This window comes from Ambystoma mexicanum, chromosome 3p (genome assembly GCF_040938575.1).
Source record: "Ambystoma mexicanum isolate Mex_15411 chromosome 3p, UKY_AmexF1_1, whole genome shotgun sequence".
Classification (NCBI taxonomy): domain Eukaryota; kingdom Metazoa; phylum Chordata; class Amphibia; order Caudata; family Ambystomatidae; genus Ambystoma; species Ambystoma mexicanum.
The window spans coordinates 392,147,465-392,164,925 of record NC_090925.1 but is presented as its reverse complement, the minus strand read 5'-3'; the positions used below and the strand labels follow the sequence as shown (position 1 = coordinate 392,164,925).

Below are 17,461 nucleotides of genomic sequence, written 5' to 3'. Positions count from 1 at the left end.
CTGGACGAGGTAGGGCCCGCTCCTCCGGCCGTTTTTCCCAGGGCTCCTCCCGCCCCCGACAGTTTGCGCCCTGTGGCGCATACCATACCTCCTCTGCTCGAGGAGCACATAATCAGTTCTATCCGCAACAAAACTCCAGTTGGAGAGGACGTGCCGGCAGGGGAGCCGGAAGATCAAGAGGGCCAGCAGGTAATTTCCGAGGTGCTAAAAGTTTTTTCCCTCAAAAGTTTAGGTGGCAGACTAGCCAGGTTCCTTCCACAGTGGGAGGCTCTCACTTCGGATCCTTGGGTGCTACAAACGATTCAGGGTTATCAGATAGAGTTCTATGCCCCTCCTTGCCAGTTGTCCATTCCCCTTCCTTTGGTGTTCGACGAAGTCAAACAATCCCTTATAGATGGGGAGGTACGGGATCTCATCTCCAAAGGGGCGGTAGTCCCGGCCTCTTACAGGGCCTCTCAGTTCCAGAGTACCATTTTTCTAGTTCCGAAACCGGACCAGGGGTTTCGTCCAGTAATCAACCTGAAAGCTCTCAACTCTTTTGTGGTTTATCACCACTTCAAGATGGAGGGAATTCATTTACTCAGGGATACTCTTCTCCCTGCAGACTGGATGGTCAAATTGGACCTCTAAGACGCTTACCTAGTGGTTCCCGTCTTTCCCCCACATCAGGAGTATCTTCAGTTTCAGTGGGGGGGTCGAGTGTGGCAGTTTGCATCCCTTCCGTTTGGCCTGTCCTCGGCCCCATGGTGTTTCACCAAGCTCATGCGCCCTGTGATGGCTCTTCTCAGGTCCAGGGGGATTCGGATCATAGTTTATCTAGACGACATGTTGCTCCTGGCCCAGAATTGTCAAACTCTGTGTTCTCATCTGAAATTTACCTTGACCCTCTTACAGGATCTAGGTTTTGTGATAAATGTGAAAAAATCCATATTGAAGCCTACGCAATGTATCCAATTTCTGGGCTTCAATATAGATTCAAAGCTTTGCATCCTTCTTCTCCCAGACAGCAGACTGTCCAAGATAAAGAAGGAAATTCGTCTACTCCTCAGGAGAGGGAGGATCTCCCTCAGGCAGTTGGCCAGAGTTGTAGGGATGTTGTCGGCATCCATTCAGGCTATCTTCCCTGCTCCCCTACATTACAGAGCACTGCAACGCTTAAAGGCCAGTCATTTGCGCAAGTGTCTCTCTTACTCCCAAATGGTGGAATTGCCGCCAGAGGCCAGGTTGGAACTTCTGTGGTGGCTCAGGCACATGGAGGCCTGGAATGGCAAGGCAATATTTGGCCCGTCGCCGGATGTCGTTCTGGAGTCAGATGCGAGCAGATCGGGTTGGGGAGCCAGATTGGGTCAGGTCTCCACAGGAGGGAAATGGTCGGAGTCAGAGAAACTGCTCCATATCAATTGCCTAGAGTTGTTAGCGGGGTCTTTTGCTGTTCGGAGTCTCCTCAAGGATCAGGGGAATTGTTGTGTTCTCCTCCGCATGGACAACATATCTGCGGTGAGGTACATCAATCACCTGGGGGGTACCAGGTCCAAAGTCTTGGCGGATTTGGCGACATAGTTTTGGCATTTTTGCCTCGACAGGGATATTCTCTTGAAAGCGGAATACCTCCCAGGAGTCAGCAACGAGGTTGCAGATTGGAACTCCAGGCACCTGCAGGACAGGAGCGATTGGATGCTGAACAGGTCTCTTTTCGCCCGCATAGAGTCCCTCTGGGGTCCTCTGATGATAGACTTGTTTGCCTCCAGACTGAATTGTCAAGTTCCCAGGTTTTACAGTTGGAGACCAGATCCGTTAGCTCTAGCCACCGACGCTTTCCTCCAGGATTGGTCGGGTCAGTTGGGGTATGCCTTTCCTCCCTTTGCTATGATAGCCCGGGTTCTGGTCCAGGTTCGCACTCAGGCGGTGTCTCTGGTTCTAGTTGCCCCCTTTTGGCCCTCTCAAGTTTGGTTCCCGGCCCTTCTAGAATTGGCAATAGATATTCCCCGTCTTCTCCCTCGCGATCCCCAGTTGCTAGTGGATCCGGAGGGTCTCCCTCACGAGTTGGTCTTGCAGGGACACCTTGCCCTTATGGCTTGGAAGATTTCAGCTCTTCCTGGTGCTTCAGAGGACTTTCGCAAGACTCTATGGCGGTCATCAGGGACTCCTGGGCGCCCTCTACTAAGGCAGGGTATTCCACAGCATGGAACAGATGGGTTAGCTGGTGTGTGGCTAGGCACCTCAATCCCGTTTCTGCCCCTCCTGTAGAGGTGGTTAATTTTCTTGTAGAATTGTTTAAGGAAGGGAAAGCCTACAGAACTGTTAATGGTTTTCGTTCGGCTATTTCAGCCAGTCATCTTTTGGTTAAAGGGGAACCAGTGGGTAGACACTTTTTAGTGCGAAGGGCCCTCAAATCTATCCGTATTAAGGTTCCGCCACAACCGAAATATTCGGTTCTTTGGGATGTTAATGTGGTGCTGCAGCTCTTCAGGTCCTGGCCTCTTAATGAGGAACTGTCCCTGCAGCAGTTATTTGCCAAACTTGCTATGTTACTATGTCTGGTGTCTATTAAAAGGGTCTCTGATATCAGAGCTCTTGATGTGGATAATAAGATGTTCACCCCTCAAGGGGTTACTTTCTTTATCTCACGAAGGACTAAATGCATGACTTCTTCGATATCCTATCCAGCTTTTCCTGAAGATTGTAAACTATGTGTGGTCAACTGTTTGAAATGTTTTGAGATTATAACTGAAGGTTTTAGACCTCCCAATACCTCTCAGCTGCTGATTTCCTACAGGAAACCCCATAAGCCGGTCTCCCCTTCTACTTTGGCCAGATGGATCAAATGGGTTATGCGGGAGGCGGGGGTTGACACTTCCTCTTTTGGTCCCCACTCAGTCCGAGGCGCTATGGCCTCTAAAGCAGCCTTTCTGGGGGGTAGTTTGGAACAGATCCTAAAAGCAGCTGACTGGTCAAGGGAATCAACTTTGAAGACATTTTACCATAAGCGTATTGCCCATGTAGCGGTGAATGTAATGCAAGGGCTTTGAACTTGCATAATATGAGCCTCCTGTCTTGCCATAGAATGTCTAATCCCCCACACTAGCGTGAGATGGGGGTTTAGATTCTATAAAAGACAAGGAGGCGAGTATTATCCCACCCACCCACCCTTACTGGTGTCGGTTGTTGTTTCAGAGGGCAGTTGATGACTTCGATGCAGGAGGAAGTGGGAGATTGAGCTCCAGGTTGCAGAAGGTTTCAACCCCGGCGTCTCCATGGGAGTTTGTTCTTCGTTCCACGTGGAGAAGGTGTTCGGTGGTCGTGTGAGACAGATCAGCGTCAGAAAGAGGGGGAGTTACTAAAGGAATGGACCTATATTGGGACTGGCTCGCTCCCTATTGGCTACCCCCAGGGCATGACCTGCCCACCATATTGGACTGGGATGTTTCCCATTGCATTGTTATAACGTTGTGTTTTTTGAAAAAATTTCGTTTATAAAGTTTTTTATTCTTTGCTGCTGTGGTTCAGAGTAAAGATTGAAATGCATAATACTCGCCTCCTTGTCTTTTATAGAATCTAAACCCCCATCTCACGCTAGTGTGGGGGATTAGACATTGGTGCTGCATTAGATGCACGCTACTCCTTGAGCAGTTAAAATATACACAAGTTGTAATTTTATTCAGCACTCCAACAGACAGACATTGCTGGCTGACGCAAAACGTATGGACACAACAATCTACTCCCTAGGAAGGGATTGGAGCTGGAATGGAGTTAGCTTTAAGCGCAGACGTGCAGCCGCGAAGGAAGCGGGCTCGCAGGAAGACAAATGTTTTTAGAAAAGGAACATGAAATGAAATGGCAGTCGCGCAGCAATTAATCCCAGCAAGTAAAAAACACGTGCGTGGTGCGAGACTCTCAGCCAACAGCCCGTCCATTAATTGATACGCTAACAGCCTGGGAGCAGGCTGATGGATGCACTAATGCTCTGTTGACAGCTGCATATGCGCGTGCATTTGTCAAAGGGGAGTTTCTCCGACACTGCTCGTCTGCGGGGATTGCTGAGCTGTTGGTAAATGCAGCCTGAGCTGTACATAAGTAGGCATCAGACAGCGGGAGCGGCCTAGCCCGGTGTCAGACCTCTTCCCACAAATGTGCCTGGGATTCTCGACTGTAAAGCAGATGCAGCATGGATCCTAGGCCGGGTGTGCGGCGAGAGCAAGTTGTGATAATCCCAAACAGGGTTGCACCCTTGCTTGTAAATGCAGAGTAGTCAGGGCAATCTTTAAGCATGGAACAAGTCCCTGGTAAGGGCTCGTGCAGGTGTCACATATGTCTGTGAACATGTGACTAAATAGATAAAAGAGCCGAGCGGTTTTCCGCTCGTCAGTCAGATCCATCAGACTCCTGCCTCTGGTGGTTACTGCAGCGCTAAAACAGTGCCCCTGTGAGGCAACTCTTTCCCCTTGCTCCTGTGTGGAATGCAGAGCCCCTGTGAGGCAACTCTGCTCTCTATATTGATGTCTACTGCAGAGCCCCTGCGACGCAAATTAGCGCTGTGGCTTAGATCTCACCACTGACACCCGAGGGTAGTACTGACATATGGGGCTCACACCTTGGAGCACTGGATCACTCTTGAGACCAGGGGTGGCAACTTTCAAATGTACTGGTGAAGAGGTGGTAGGGCAAACATATGGAATAACCTTTGACCCAAGTGATATCACAGGAAGGGAGGAAGTGACAACACAAGGCGTCACATCACAGGAAGTGGCATCACAGGTGCCTGTGGACTCTGAAATATTTAGGCCTTTGGTATTTAATGATGCTCTGCTTCCAGCAAAGCTACAAGTGATGAATAGATGTTTTTAAACGAAGCACGTGCCTTACGCAACCTTACATACCGCGCATTGATTGCAGGACCAGTGGTCGAAGTGGGTGGGAACTAAAGGGTAGAAGATTCCTAAACTGTTCTGAGCAATCGCGTATTGTTCCCTTACTTTTTCCATGTGGAGCACCATCCTGGGAAAGGGGCCGAATGTTTGCTTTTCAACAGCCACCTGAGATTTGAACCTGTGTGCTGCAGGCAATGCACTGGTGTCACAGCTTGCTGAGCGATCGTGTGGCCAAACTTTTAAGCTAATTTCTGAGGTACACAAAACTCCACGCGTTTGTCATCTGTATTTAAACTTGATTAACGTTAGATAGCTGCTGGCACAACTGTGTGTGGGTGATGGGGGTGGCTATGGTGTTTGGGAGGTCCCCAAGAGGTGTGAAGGGTGGGAGATTAGGAAAGGGTGGTGTGCATAAAGCTTGGCGGTGGGGAATGTGTCTGTCAACCTTGATAGTAGAGTTGTAAAACACAGTGTTGGAGGGTGGAGTGGAGACAGTCAGGATGTCAGGCAGGAGCTTAATATTGACGGAGAGTGAGCAGGGGAATGGGATATGTGTGGAAAGGAAGTCCAGGCAGGAGGAGTGGTTGAAGGGGGCGGATAGTTTTGCTACTTAATTTTGTACACTTAGACCACAGGCCAGTACCAAGGCCTGGTTTCCATTTAGCAGGTTCCCTTCTACAGCTGGACAGACAGGCTCAAAAAGGTTGCTCTTGAACATTGCACGGAGAAATGTTAGCGGTTATGATTAATTCAAAGCCAGCCATCCATCAATTTTGTAGTGCCAAAAGGCTACCTACAGCAGAAGTCGTGCTATACAAAACCCATTCTCAATACATTGAATTATTACTCTTTAATTTTAACTTTCCCCCTTTTTGGTTCCACTTCCCTCCCAGAATGACATTTCTATTATACCTAACAACAAAACGCCCCAAGTCGTCCTGAGGAGTCCATATGTTCTCGTTTTGCTCTTCTGAGCTGCAATGTCTATTTCGTAATTACTGTCCCTATTGGCTTGTCCTGTCCTTATTGGCTTGTATGCATGCATTAATCCATACACATATTAGTTGTCAAGATCCACCGAGAGCGTGGTGATGTCACGCGTTGCCATTGTAAAACAGCATGGCTCAGCAGAGCTCGTGTAATGTGTTTTGTTTCAAAGTGTGAGACTTTGGTTGCAGTGAAAATGTTTATTATAAAAAGAAAGTACTTGTGATAATGGTTGTTGGTGAGTTCCATATAGTGCATCGCAATTACATATGCACATAATAATGTGTCAGTTATCTAATGGAAATAGGAAAGGGTCCCAATATCACGGACATGTGCATTCCTGGGCAATATCTATATACTTCTGCAGAATATGTACTAGTTATTAATCCTACTTCATGGCTTGAGATATTATCATTCTTGTTCACATAAGATGTTAATATGAGTTTCCAATTCACACAAAAGATAGGTAATTAATCCTTAACTGGTGGAGCCATCTCCTTGTTTTCACTGTAATGCTAAGTGCAAAGCATATATCAGCTTCTTAGATCATACCTCCTCTCCTAATATTCCTTGCAGTGCTGAATGTAAAGCATACATCATCTCCTTTCGTTACAATATATTATATACTGCTCATTTTGATGTATTTATATAAAACATAATACCATTCGCATCATAGTTAAGTTTGATACAAATAGCATTGATAGTTGATTTCCTCATTTATCCCATTTGGCGCTCAGGAGTTCAAACGTTCGATCCAAAAGGTTTCTCTCTGTTCCAATCTTAATGTTAAGTTATCATGGAGTCCTCTTTGTGTCCACTTTCAACACCTGAAAGCGGATCTGGGAAATGTCATGTCTTTGATCAATCCAGTGCCTTGTCACCGCTGAGTTCATATTGAGTGTTCGAATGCATGATCAGTGTTTGTTCCACGTCAGTTTACATGGTTTTCTGCATTGTCCCACGTAGTATATGCTGCCAGGGCATTTTATTGTGTAAATTATATTTGTAGTGTCACATGTGGCAAAACATTGTATTTAAATTTTTTCACCAGTCCTGGGATGGTGTTTCACATTTCCTTTTGTTACAAACCCGCAAACCCTATTCTTTGAGTCAGTAATGATTTTTTTAATGTTCTTGTTTTCACTAATTGGTCTTTAATATTAGTGCTTGGCTTGCAAGCGAAGACTGATAAAGTTTGTTTTCTCCAGTTTCTTTGGATTACCGATTTAATCGTTTTGCTCTGGGTGGAATATTTGGAAACAAATACTAGCCCTGTAGATCTTGTTATCCAACAGGGGTAGAGGAGACAGAGCTAGGGACTGTACGGAATGGATTAATAAAGGGTTGATTTTGGCAATGAAACAAATCCTACGGGTCTGGAAGTCAAGGAAGAAACCGGGTGTGGATGGGTGGTTATCAGACATGCAGGTCTTGTCGAACTTTGATAAAGGTCTGCTCCTTGGACAAAGTAGAGAAGGTCGTTACTCTCGACTTTGGGGACCCTTTAATGACCTATTTGGCTGAAGGTTGGGTTCCAAACCTGGGGGGATAATCCCTTACTTGGGTTGGGGATACTTTGATACTTCTGGTGATGGGGGGCTGTTTCGTTGTGTGTTTGTTGTGTGTTTTTGTTTCTTGTTGTTTTGTCTTATTGGTTGAGTGTCAGGGATTTTTGTTCAAATTGTATTTGTTTTTTACAAATATTATTGATGTCCATGTATTCAGTATTATTTTGTTTATTTCTAAGGTTCTTTTAGATTTTACAATCTGAACACGATGCGATGTACTGGAGATTGTTTTTCTTTGTTTGTTGTTAAAATTTTTAAATAAAGTGATTAAAAAAAAAAAAAAAAAAGAAAAGGTATTGGCTAGTGCAACTCTCTAGAGTCATTCCCCTAATGCTATGACATCCTTCGGTTTATAACCTCGGGACAAAAATGTGTTTTCCATTATAGAGATGTGTTCCTCTCACTATCCTTTTAACACGTAACATTTGGCTATATGGTAGATTTCTGATCAGGCTTGGTTGGTCGAAGCTCAAGCGATGAAGTAGATTGTTCCTGTCAGTCTCTTTTCTGAAAATATTAGTATGATACTGGTCTGATGCGGCTGTAATTTCTACATTTAGAAACTGTATTTTGTGTGGGACATTACACTAGTAAATTGAATTCTTTCATCTATAGTATTTAGGTATTTGAAAAATCCCTCAAGATTCTCTTTCGCACATACCCATAGTCCAAAGATATCATCAGTGTATCATTCTCAAAAGTTTAGATAATTATGCCAAATTGGATGGTCAAATACGTAATCTTTTTCGAATTTATACATAAAACAATTAGCATGGTTGCCCCCGTGGAGGTGCCAGAAATGTGGAGAACAAATTGGTACTTATATTGAAAATATGAATTTTCAGCAATAAATTGTAATCAGATCGTAATAAATTCCTTAGATGCCTTCAAATCTTCTTCATTGAGAAGAACCACTCTTTTGCCTCTGTTCCCAAATCGTGTGGGATTGATGTGTATGGGATTTTCACATCTATAGTAAACATTAGGTTATCAGGCAAGCATTCAATCCGTCTGAATCATTGTAGAAAATGCGTAGTCTCTCTGATGTAGGTATCAGTATTTATATAAGTGGTTGTAGGAAATAATCAATGTATTTGCCCAATTGTTGTAATATACTGTCCATATCGTCACTATGGGTCGACCAGGCGTACTTACTTTATATAATATACATACTCCTACGTCCTGTCCCCTTTCCTCCATACTTTTGGGACATTCCATCCTACGGGACCGGAGCACTTTGAAGCATCAAAAGAATTACTTTTATTCCTGCTTTATTTTTACGCGGGCCACCACACGTGGCTGTAGCCCCGCCTTCCTGAGCTCAGCCCAGGGCATCGCCCTTCTGTCCTTTTCTCTGCCTGGTCAGCGTTGGATGCATTGCCTCATGGAGATTTTGTTGTCTTTTTTCCACTTGTCCTTCATCTTCCTGCTCCGGTTCCACGGTCATCTTTACCTCTGTCTATGCCGCAGCATCAGGGATTAGTATTCTGTTCTTCTTGCAAACGTCGCTTCGCAGGGCGGATCCCCATTCTCTCTGTCTGGAATGTTTGGGCCCAGAACATCGGTGGGACTCTTGTCTCTACTGCGACTCACTCTCCATTTGTGCATTTCAGCGTAGGCTTGACAGGTGGGAGGAGGTGCTCCAATGGCTACCTCTTCCCCATTTTCAACAGTTCTTCGACGAGAAAAGGAAACATACAGTAAGCCCCTTCCCTTTTATGGCATCCCAGCCAGGGAACTCCTTCCTGGGGTCTTTTAGGTCTGGCAGGGGTCCAAATGGATCTTGTATCAGGGATCTCCCTGAGGTATCCTAGAAGGGATTTAACCTGGATACCAGAGTTTCTTCTGAGGTTCCCCTTCAGGGGGCTAAAACTGCCCACGTCTCCTCCGAGGTTCCCCTCAGGGGGCTAAAGTTAAGCCCAGAATTTCCAGAGTGGCTTCGACCGGGGGTATTCCCGAGGCTTCCAAGTCTGGGATTAAACATACCGAGGCTAGTCTCGAGGTTTCCCGTAAAGTGACTAGAAATACCGGGATCACGCCCGAGGACCCCCAAAAGGGGCTATAAACAAAACCAGCATGATCGAGGGGTCCCATTCTGGGAGTTGCTACAAGGTGTTAACCTGCGCTTTATCACAAGGGGTCTTGTGGTCATACCAGTCTCTGCTTTGGCCGGTGATTCTGACACCAATGTCCAAAGTCTCTGAGGTACCGTGTGTCACAGATCAACCTTCTGTTCCCGCCAAAACAGACGAGGAGCACACAGACCAGGATAGTGAAGACCTGCCCCACTCCATCAGAGCTTTTCATGACAGGGTTTTGCATATGATGGCATTGCTAGAAATACCAATCCCAGAGCCTGCGCCTCCGCAAGAGGGAGTTCTGTCAGGAGTGATAACCCTTACATCACAGGAGTGCACAGGTCTTTTGATGTGCTTGCTGAGGCCTGTATGGTCTGGTAAAAACCTCATAAAGGGCAGCATATAAATAAAAGAACAGACCCTCGCTATAAGCTCCACTCTTTGGAGTACATACCCTTAGCTACCTGCCAGCTTCCTTTATCAACGGCAGTCGGAGCGGCTACTCTTTGGGCTAAGCCTTTTTCAACCTCCTCCACAGCCGCCTCACAGGTCTTATCCAAGGAGGACAAAATTCTTGATGTTTTTGCTTTGCCAGCGCAGGTCTTCACCTGTGTCAGGCAAATACTGAAGTATTCTGGCGGCAGCCAATCTCAAGCTGTGGAGAGAGCTGTCGGAGTTCCAAGTTTGCATTCCACAGGACAGGCTAGAAGATTTTAAGGAGGGCCTATCTGCTGCCAGGGTTCTGGCTCAAGATCTGCTTCGGGTTTCATAGGTTTTGAGGAGCGCTGAGCACCGAGCAGACACAGGGCGGCAGGTTTTTCTCTCAGTCCTCAGCATCCTCTTCTGTGGTAGGAGCTCTCGCCCCGATAAATCATCAAAATTATACTTTCCATTGGTCCCATGAGACTCTGGTGGGAGGACGTATATTGTCTCATCGGGAGGCATGGAAGACCATCACCATGTCCAGTCGCTTTGATGTTGTGTCTTTCCTTGTGAATGCGTTTGTGCGCCCTGATGCGCGCGGGGTAATGGCACAATCCAAATAAACAAATAAATAAATAAACAGAAGTGTCACGATCCATGCCCCTAACCCCCTCAGGTATAACAGCCCCCTGGCAGCAGTGGGGCTAAAGCCCTTCACACTGGCCTCAAGGGCCTTAAAACTCCATCAGAAACATACATGGAGCCAGTCCTGGCGCCTTTGGCACCAGGCTCATTATCAGGAATAAAGCAATACTAGTTTTGGACCTTAATCCAACATGGAAGCCTATTACACAGCTCAGTTCTTTAGAACCAAGCCATGCGGTCTAGTGTTTTGGGTGTGGCTGAGCCTGGAACTACTTGGCCTGGAACTACTTTAGCTCGGCTATTTAAACCACACCCAAACAGCAGAACACGGTTTGTGTTATTATGCACTCCTGCAGCATAACGCTCACTGTGTCCAGCTCCTGCTCATCTGCTTCTCCGGCGGCCCGATCCTGAAGCCCTAGATCCGGATTCCATTAATAACCTGGAAGAACAAAAACAGCATTAGCGAGCAAGAACACTTACCTGTCAAGTAACCAGTCTTGAATCCATCCTGCGCTTCGCTTACCTCGCCCATCTCCGGAGTTCGCCGCAACCTGCAAAGGTAAAGAAACAAGGACAGCATTAATAACAATTCTTACCTGGGCAAGCAGTGAGTCCTGGCAGCACCCTGTGCTTCTCTTACCTCGCCCATCTCAGGGTTTCACCGCAACCTGCAAGAGAGAAGGAACAAGGTCAACATTAACAAATAACTTACCTGGGCAAGCAGCGCTTCGATCGCTCATCACTCCGGAACATCACTGCAACCTGTACAAAGAAGGGAAGAGAACACAGGTTAGCAATTAACACCAATAAACAGCACAGCGTTCCGCACGTCAGTAACTCACCATGGTCTTCGCTATCGGCGTGGCAACTCCGAGATCTCAACCATCCCTGTAAAAACAAAAAGAGACATTGTTAGGGAACAGAGTAGTGGAGCAAGACGAAGAGAAGACAGAGAAAACAGAGGGAAAGAAAGAGACAGAATAAAGACGGAAAAGACATAACTCACCTGGAAGACAGCGAGCAGAGTCAGAGTCACAGCCGGTCTGGACCCGACATAAGGGCACACGGACCAGTGAAGCAACTAGGTCCATGGAACGCCTGCAGCAACCATGAGCTCCTGCACAGAGACGCAGGACAGAGAGTTCAACGCACAAAAACCTAAGGTGAGCAATAACCCCAAGGGAGGGGATTTGGACCAGAGGGAGGTGGGAGTCCACCCATCACAGAACCAGTATCTTAACCCTCCATTCTCCTGTTGTAGGCGCTACCCAACGTCTGGCACATAACCAAGCAGAGTGGGGGGTCCGGAATCGCGCTTAGACCTCCATGCAGTATCTTGTGGCACCCCCGTGGATACCAGGTGAGCGTAACAGAATGCGAAGCCTCAATTAAAACATCCACCTGGGTGTCTTGGAAACATCAGAGACTGACCAACTAGCCCTGTTACTAGGAGAATTACAGGCAGGTGCACTCTGCCCGGCAAGAAACCAACGTCCTTAGGAGGGAGTTGATTGTCACCAAGGACTGCACCGATGAATTAGCCAGACAATTGCTCAAAACACAGGCTGGGCAGGCTCTGTTGCTAGGAAGTATTCTGTCGGTTCCAGCCACATCCGTCAATCCAGTGCAGGTGGTCCTCCATGGGGCAGTTCCTTTGGCCCCACCGGAACATTTTATGGGGGACCCAAGAAAATATGTAGTATTCATGAACCAGTGCCACCTTCATTTTCTTTGTAGACCCGGAGCCTTTCGTAACAATCAGTCGCGGGTTGCCTTTGTTCTGTCATATCTGAGTGGCAGTGCTGCAGATTGGTCCATACCGTTAGTAAGCCAGGATAACCCACTCCTGCGGGATTTCAGGGGGTTTCAACAGGAGATGGAGAAGCTGTTCGCCCGACATACCCAGGGCCAAGCTCTGGATAATGAACCCTGTCCCTCCCCCAAGGCAGCCAAGATTTGTTAACATATATCGCCACTTTTAACAGACTTGTCATCGAAACTGGGTGGCCTGAGGAGAAACGAACAACGTTATTCCATTGAGGAATACAGGGGGAATTGAAAGACATCCTAGCTCAGGTGGTAAAGCCGCCAAAAGACTTTGCAGAGTTCATCAACCTAGTGGTGCAGCTAGACCACAGGCTGCAAAATCGAAGGACAGATCGAGCCAGAACAGAGAATCGGACTGACTATGTACACTCAAAGGAGAACATTCACGTTCATCAGAAAACCCTTTGGAACCCATGCAAATTGGGGGGATACGGAGCCCATTAACCAAGGCCGAAAAAGACAAAAGGAGACAACAGCACTTATGCCTGTACTTTGTGAAATCAGGTCACTTTCTCTGAGAATGTCCCGTAAAACCCCCTAGGAGAACAGTTGGAGCTACAGAGAAAGAAGGAGGAGAACAAGAGTCGGAAAACTTCCAGGCCCGGCAAGCGTCGAGGTCCGTTTGTCGAGCAAAGGAAATGAGCCACAGACCTAACACCTTGCCCTGCCTGTGATTTTGATCAGTCACCAACAACTGTCTTGGATGCATGCTGTGGAGGCATACATAGACTGCAGAGCCGTTGGTAACTACATAGACCAAGGCCTGGCAACAAGGATGGGGCTTCCCCTCTGTCAGAAAACGACAACTGAGAAGGTCACCACTGTTGACAGCACAGAGATAGCTTCTGGTCCTGTAACTCAACGCACAGCAGAATTGACCCTTCTGTGCCAAGACGGATATCGGGAAGCCATTGCCTTCGACCTTATCAAGGCCCCTCAGTTCCGGGTGATTCTAGGGATGCCATGGTTGGTGGCTCACAATCTTAACATCGACTGGCGAGCCAAAAAATTACCCTTCTCCAATGAGTGTGCTCATGCGTGCTACCAAGTGGAAATGCCATCGTCTGACCCAGTGACACCTGTCCAAGATAAAGAGGCATTGGTACTAGGTGTAACAAGTACACTACCAAGCGAATGCCACGATTTCCAAGATGTTTTCCAAAAAGAACAGGCTAATACCTTACCCCCTCACAGGCCATATGACTGTCAGATGAACCTCGTACCTGGGGAACAAATCACGTGTAGTTGAATTTATGCACTCACTGAACCTGAAAATCTCCACTTGAAATCATATCTGGACCAAATCCCCAGCAGCCTCGCCCCTATTCTTCGTACCCAAGAAGGAGGGGGACTTGAGAACGTGCATCGACTACCGCGCACTAAAGCAGGTAACAGTTAAAAAACATTATCCTCTACACCTTATCCCAGAACTGCTGGACCAAGTCAAGGATGCCCACATTTACACCAAATTGGACCTCAGGGGGGCATACCATCTTAGTGTAAAGAGAGGAGACGAATGGAAGACCGCCTTTTGTACTAAGTATGGGCTGTACGAATATCAGGTGATGCCCTTTGGGCTTTGCAACGCTCCCGCCGCATTCCAGTACTTCATGAACAATGTACTACGGGAATTGATCGGCGTATGTGCCCTAGTTTACATCAACGGCATCTTGGTGCACTCCTCTTCTAAACAGGACCATGTCAGGCACGTTCGCTCCATCCTTGCAAAACTCTGACAGCACCAGCTATACACCAAACTTGAAAAATGCTCCTTCCATGTCACCGAAGTCGAGTTCCTTGGTTTTGTCCTCACTCCCAGAGGCGTCCGGATGGATATGCACAAAGTAGACGCCATCCTTAGCTGGCCATAACCGGCTTCAGTCAAAGGTGTCCAAAGTATGCTCGGCTTTGCAAACGTTTATCGCTGATTCATCCCGGGATTCTCCCAGATTGAGCACCTGATCACTTCTTTATTATGAAAAAACAACAAACTGTTCCAATGGACAGAAGAGACGGAAAAGGCCTTCCAGGAACTCAAGAAAAGATTTACCTCAGCCCCGGTGCTACAACAGCCCCGCCCAGATCTCCCATATGTAGTGGAAACAGGTGCCTCCAGCATGGCAATGGGGGCTGTTCTTTCCCAAAGGGATCCCGAAACAGGCAAGTTACACTTCCCGTGGCCTTTTGGTTGCGAAAGTTTACTACACCTGAACTTAACTATGTAATAACAGACAAGGAACTCCTAGCGATCAAGGCAGCCTTTAAGGCTTTGCGGCATTACCTCTAGGCGCCAGACATACCATCACAGAAATCACCGACCATCGCAACCTACAATACCTCAAGACGGCAAAGGCTCAATCATCCCGTCAACTCCGATGTGCTTTATTCTTCGCAGAATATGATTACATAATCACGTACCGACCTGGAGTCCAGAAAGGAAAAGCCAATGCCCTATCCCGCATGGGTATTGATGAGAACGCATATTCAACCCCAGACCAGGTGGCCATTATTCCAGGTGACAAACCTAGGACTTACAAAAACGTTATCTCTGGACAAACTCCAAAATGAAATTCGGCTCCTAATGAACACTGAGGCTCTACAAGACTGGACCACTCAAGGTGAACATTACACAACAAAGAACCAACTCCCATATTTCAGAGGGTGTTTATATCTACCGAATAAAGCACTACAAGAACAAGTCATTTCTGGTTATCACGACCCCCTGATAGAAGGACATCAGGAATTGCCAAGACCTTAGCCAAGGTGAAAAGAAATTATTGGTGGCCGACCTGGCGAAAGGACATTACGCAGTTTATCCTGTCATGTGGCATTTGTGCACAGAATAAATCCCAGAAACAAAGACCTGCGGGCCTTCTTCAACCCCTGGAAATTCCACCTGCACCTTGGCACACACTCTCCCTTGATTTCATCACAGATCTGCTTCCCTGTCAAGCGTTCAACACTATCCTAGAGGTTGTTGACCTATTCTCTAAAATGGCCCATTTCATTCCGCTTAAGGGTCTACCAAACGCATCCAGTCTGGCAAAGGTGTTTTTAGAGCAAATCGTACGATTACATGGTTTCCCCTCTGTCCTGATTTCTGACAGAGGGAGTCAGTTTGTATCTAACTTCTGGAGGAAGAGTTGTGCAATTGCCCAAATCGATATTCGTCTGTCCCCTAGTCACCATCCCCAAACTGATGGCCAAACGAAGTGGACGAATCAGACACTAGAGCAATACCTACGGTGCATGTTACATCAAGTGGAATTTGGCTGGAAGGATGTGCTGTGGATAGCCGAATATGCCTACAACAACTCGCTACACACCAGTACCGGACAGAGTCCATTCTATACCGTATATGGAAGGCACCCATGTACTTCCGAATTAGATACCCTCATGGCCTTGGAAATGCCTGTGGTGAAGACTTTACATACGACCATCACTCAAGCCTCCAAAAAGGTAGCAGAACACTTGATCCGAGCCAAAGAAAGACAGAAACGATTCTCTGATCAACACCGAAGAAAAGCCCCAGACTACCAAGTCGGAGATGAAGTCTGTTTGGCGTCTCGGCACGTGCCCATAAGGGGAACTCGAATATTTCGTCCCAGATATCTAGGGCCCTATACCATTAAGGCTATCATAAATCCTGTGTCAGTAAAACTAGCTTTACCACCAAATGTGCAGATCCATCCCGTATTCAACGTGTCACTCTTAAAACCTGTTCAGCCTGGAACTCAGGTCCAAACACCACCAAATCCGGTACTAGTTAACGGAGAACCCGAATTTGAAGTCAAGGACATCCTAGATTCTAAACTCACCAGGTCCAAGTTATATTACTTAGTGGACTGGAAGGGATACGGCCCTCAGGACAGGACATGGGAGCCTAGCGAGCACGTCCATGCGCCACGCCTGGTAAGACGATTTCATCAGAACCATCTGACCAAACCAGGGCCAGACGGAGGAAATACCTTGAGAGGGGCCTTAGGGGGGGGTGCTGTCACGATCCATGCCCCTGACCCCCTCAGGTATAACAGCCGCCTGGCAGCAGCGGGGCTAAAGCCCTTCACACTGGCCCCAAGGGCCTTAAAACTCCATCAGGACCATACATGGAGTCATTCCTGGTGCCTTTGGCGCCAGGCTCATTATCAGGAATAAAGCAGTACCAGTTTTGAACCTTAATCCAACATGGAGGCCTATTACACAGCTCAGTTATTTAGAGCCAAGCCATGCGGTCTAGTGTTTTGGGTGTGGCTGGGTCTGGAACTACTTGGCCTGGAACTACTTTACCTGAGCTATTTAAACCACACTCAAACAGCAGAACACGCTTTGTGTTATTCTGCACTCCTGCAGCGTAACGCTCACCGTGTCCAGCTCCTGCTCATCTGCTTCAACGGCGGCCCGATCCTGAAGCCCTAGATCCGTATTCCATTAATAACCTGGAAGAACAAGAACAGCATTAGCGAGCAAGAACACTAACCTGTGAAGTAACTGGTCTGGAATCCATCCTGCGCTTCGCTTACCTCGCCCATCTCCGGTGTTCGCCGCAACCTGCAAAGGTAAAGAAACAAGGACAGCATTAATAACAATTCTTACCTGGGCAAGCAGTGAATCCTGGCAGCACCCTGCGCTTCTCTTACCTCGCCCATCTCCAGGTTTCACCGCAACCTGCAAGGGCGAAGGAACAAGGTCAGCATTAACAAAGCAATAACCTGGGCAAGCAACGCTACGATCGCTCATCACTCCAGAACATCACTGCAACCTGTACAAAGAAGGGAAGAGAACAAAGGTTAGCAATTAACACCAATAAACAGCGCAGCACTCCACGCATCAATAACTCACTGTGGTCTTCTCTATCAGTGCAGCAACTCCGAAATCGCAACCATCCCTGTGAAAACAAAAAGAGACATTGTTAGGGAACAGCGTAGTGGAGCAAGACGCCGAGAAGACAGAGAAAATGGAGGGAAAGCAAGAGACAGACTAAAGACAGAAAAGACATTATAACTCACCTGGAAGACAGCAAGCAGAGTCGGAGTCACAGCCGGTCTCGACCCGACATAGGGGC

The 17,461-nt window shown here is 47.2% G+C and overlaps 1 long non-coding RNA gene across 1 annotated transcript; it reads left to right on the top strand.

The window, feature by feature from the left end:
• Positions 1–14: 14 nt before the first annotated feature.
• Positions 15–3,528, top strand: LOC138580484 (uncharacterized). Its single transcript, XR_011304273.1, has 2 exons — positions 15–189; positions 3,175–3,528. It is a non-coding gene; the product is annotated as an uncharacterized lncRNA (long non-coding RNA).
• Positions 3,529–17,461: the final 13,933 nt, after the last annotated feature.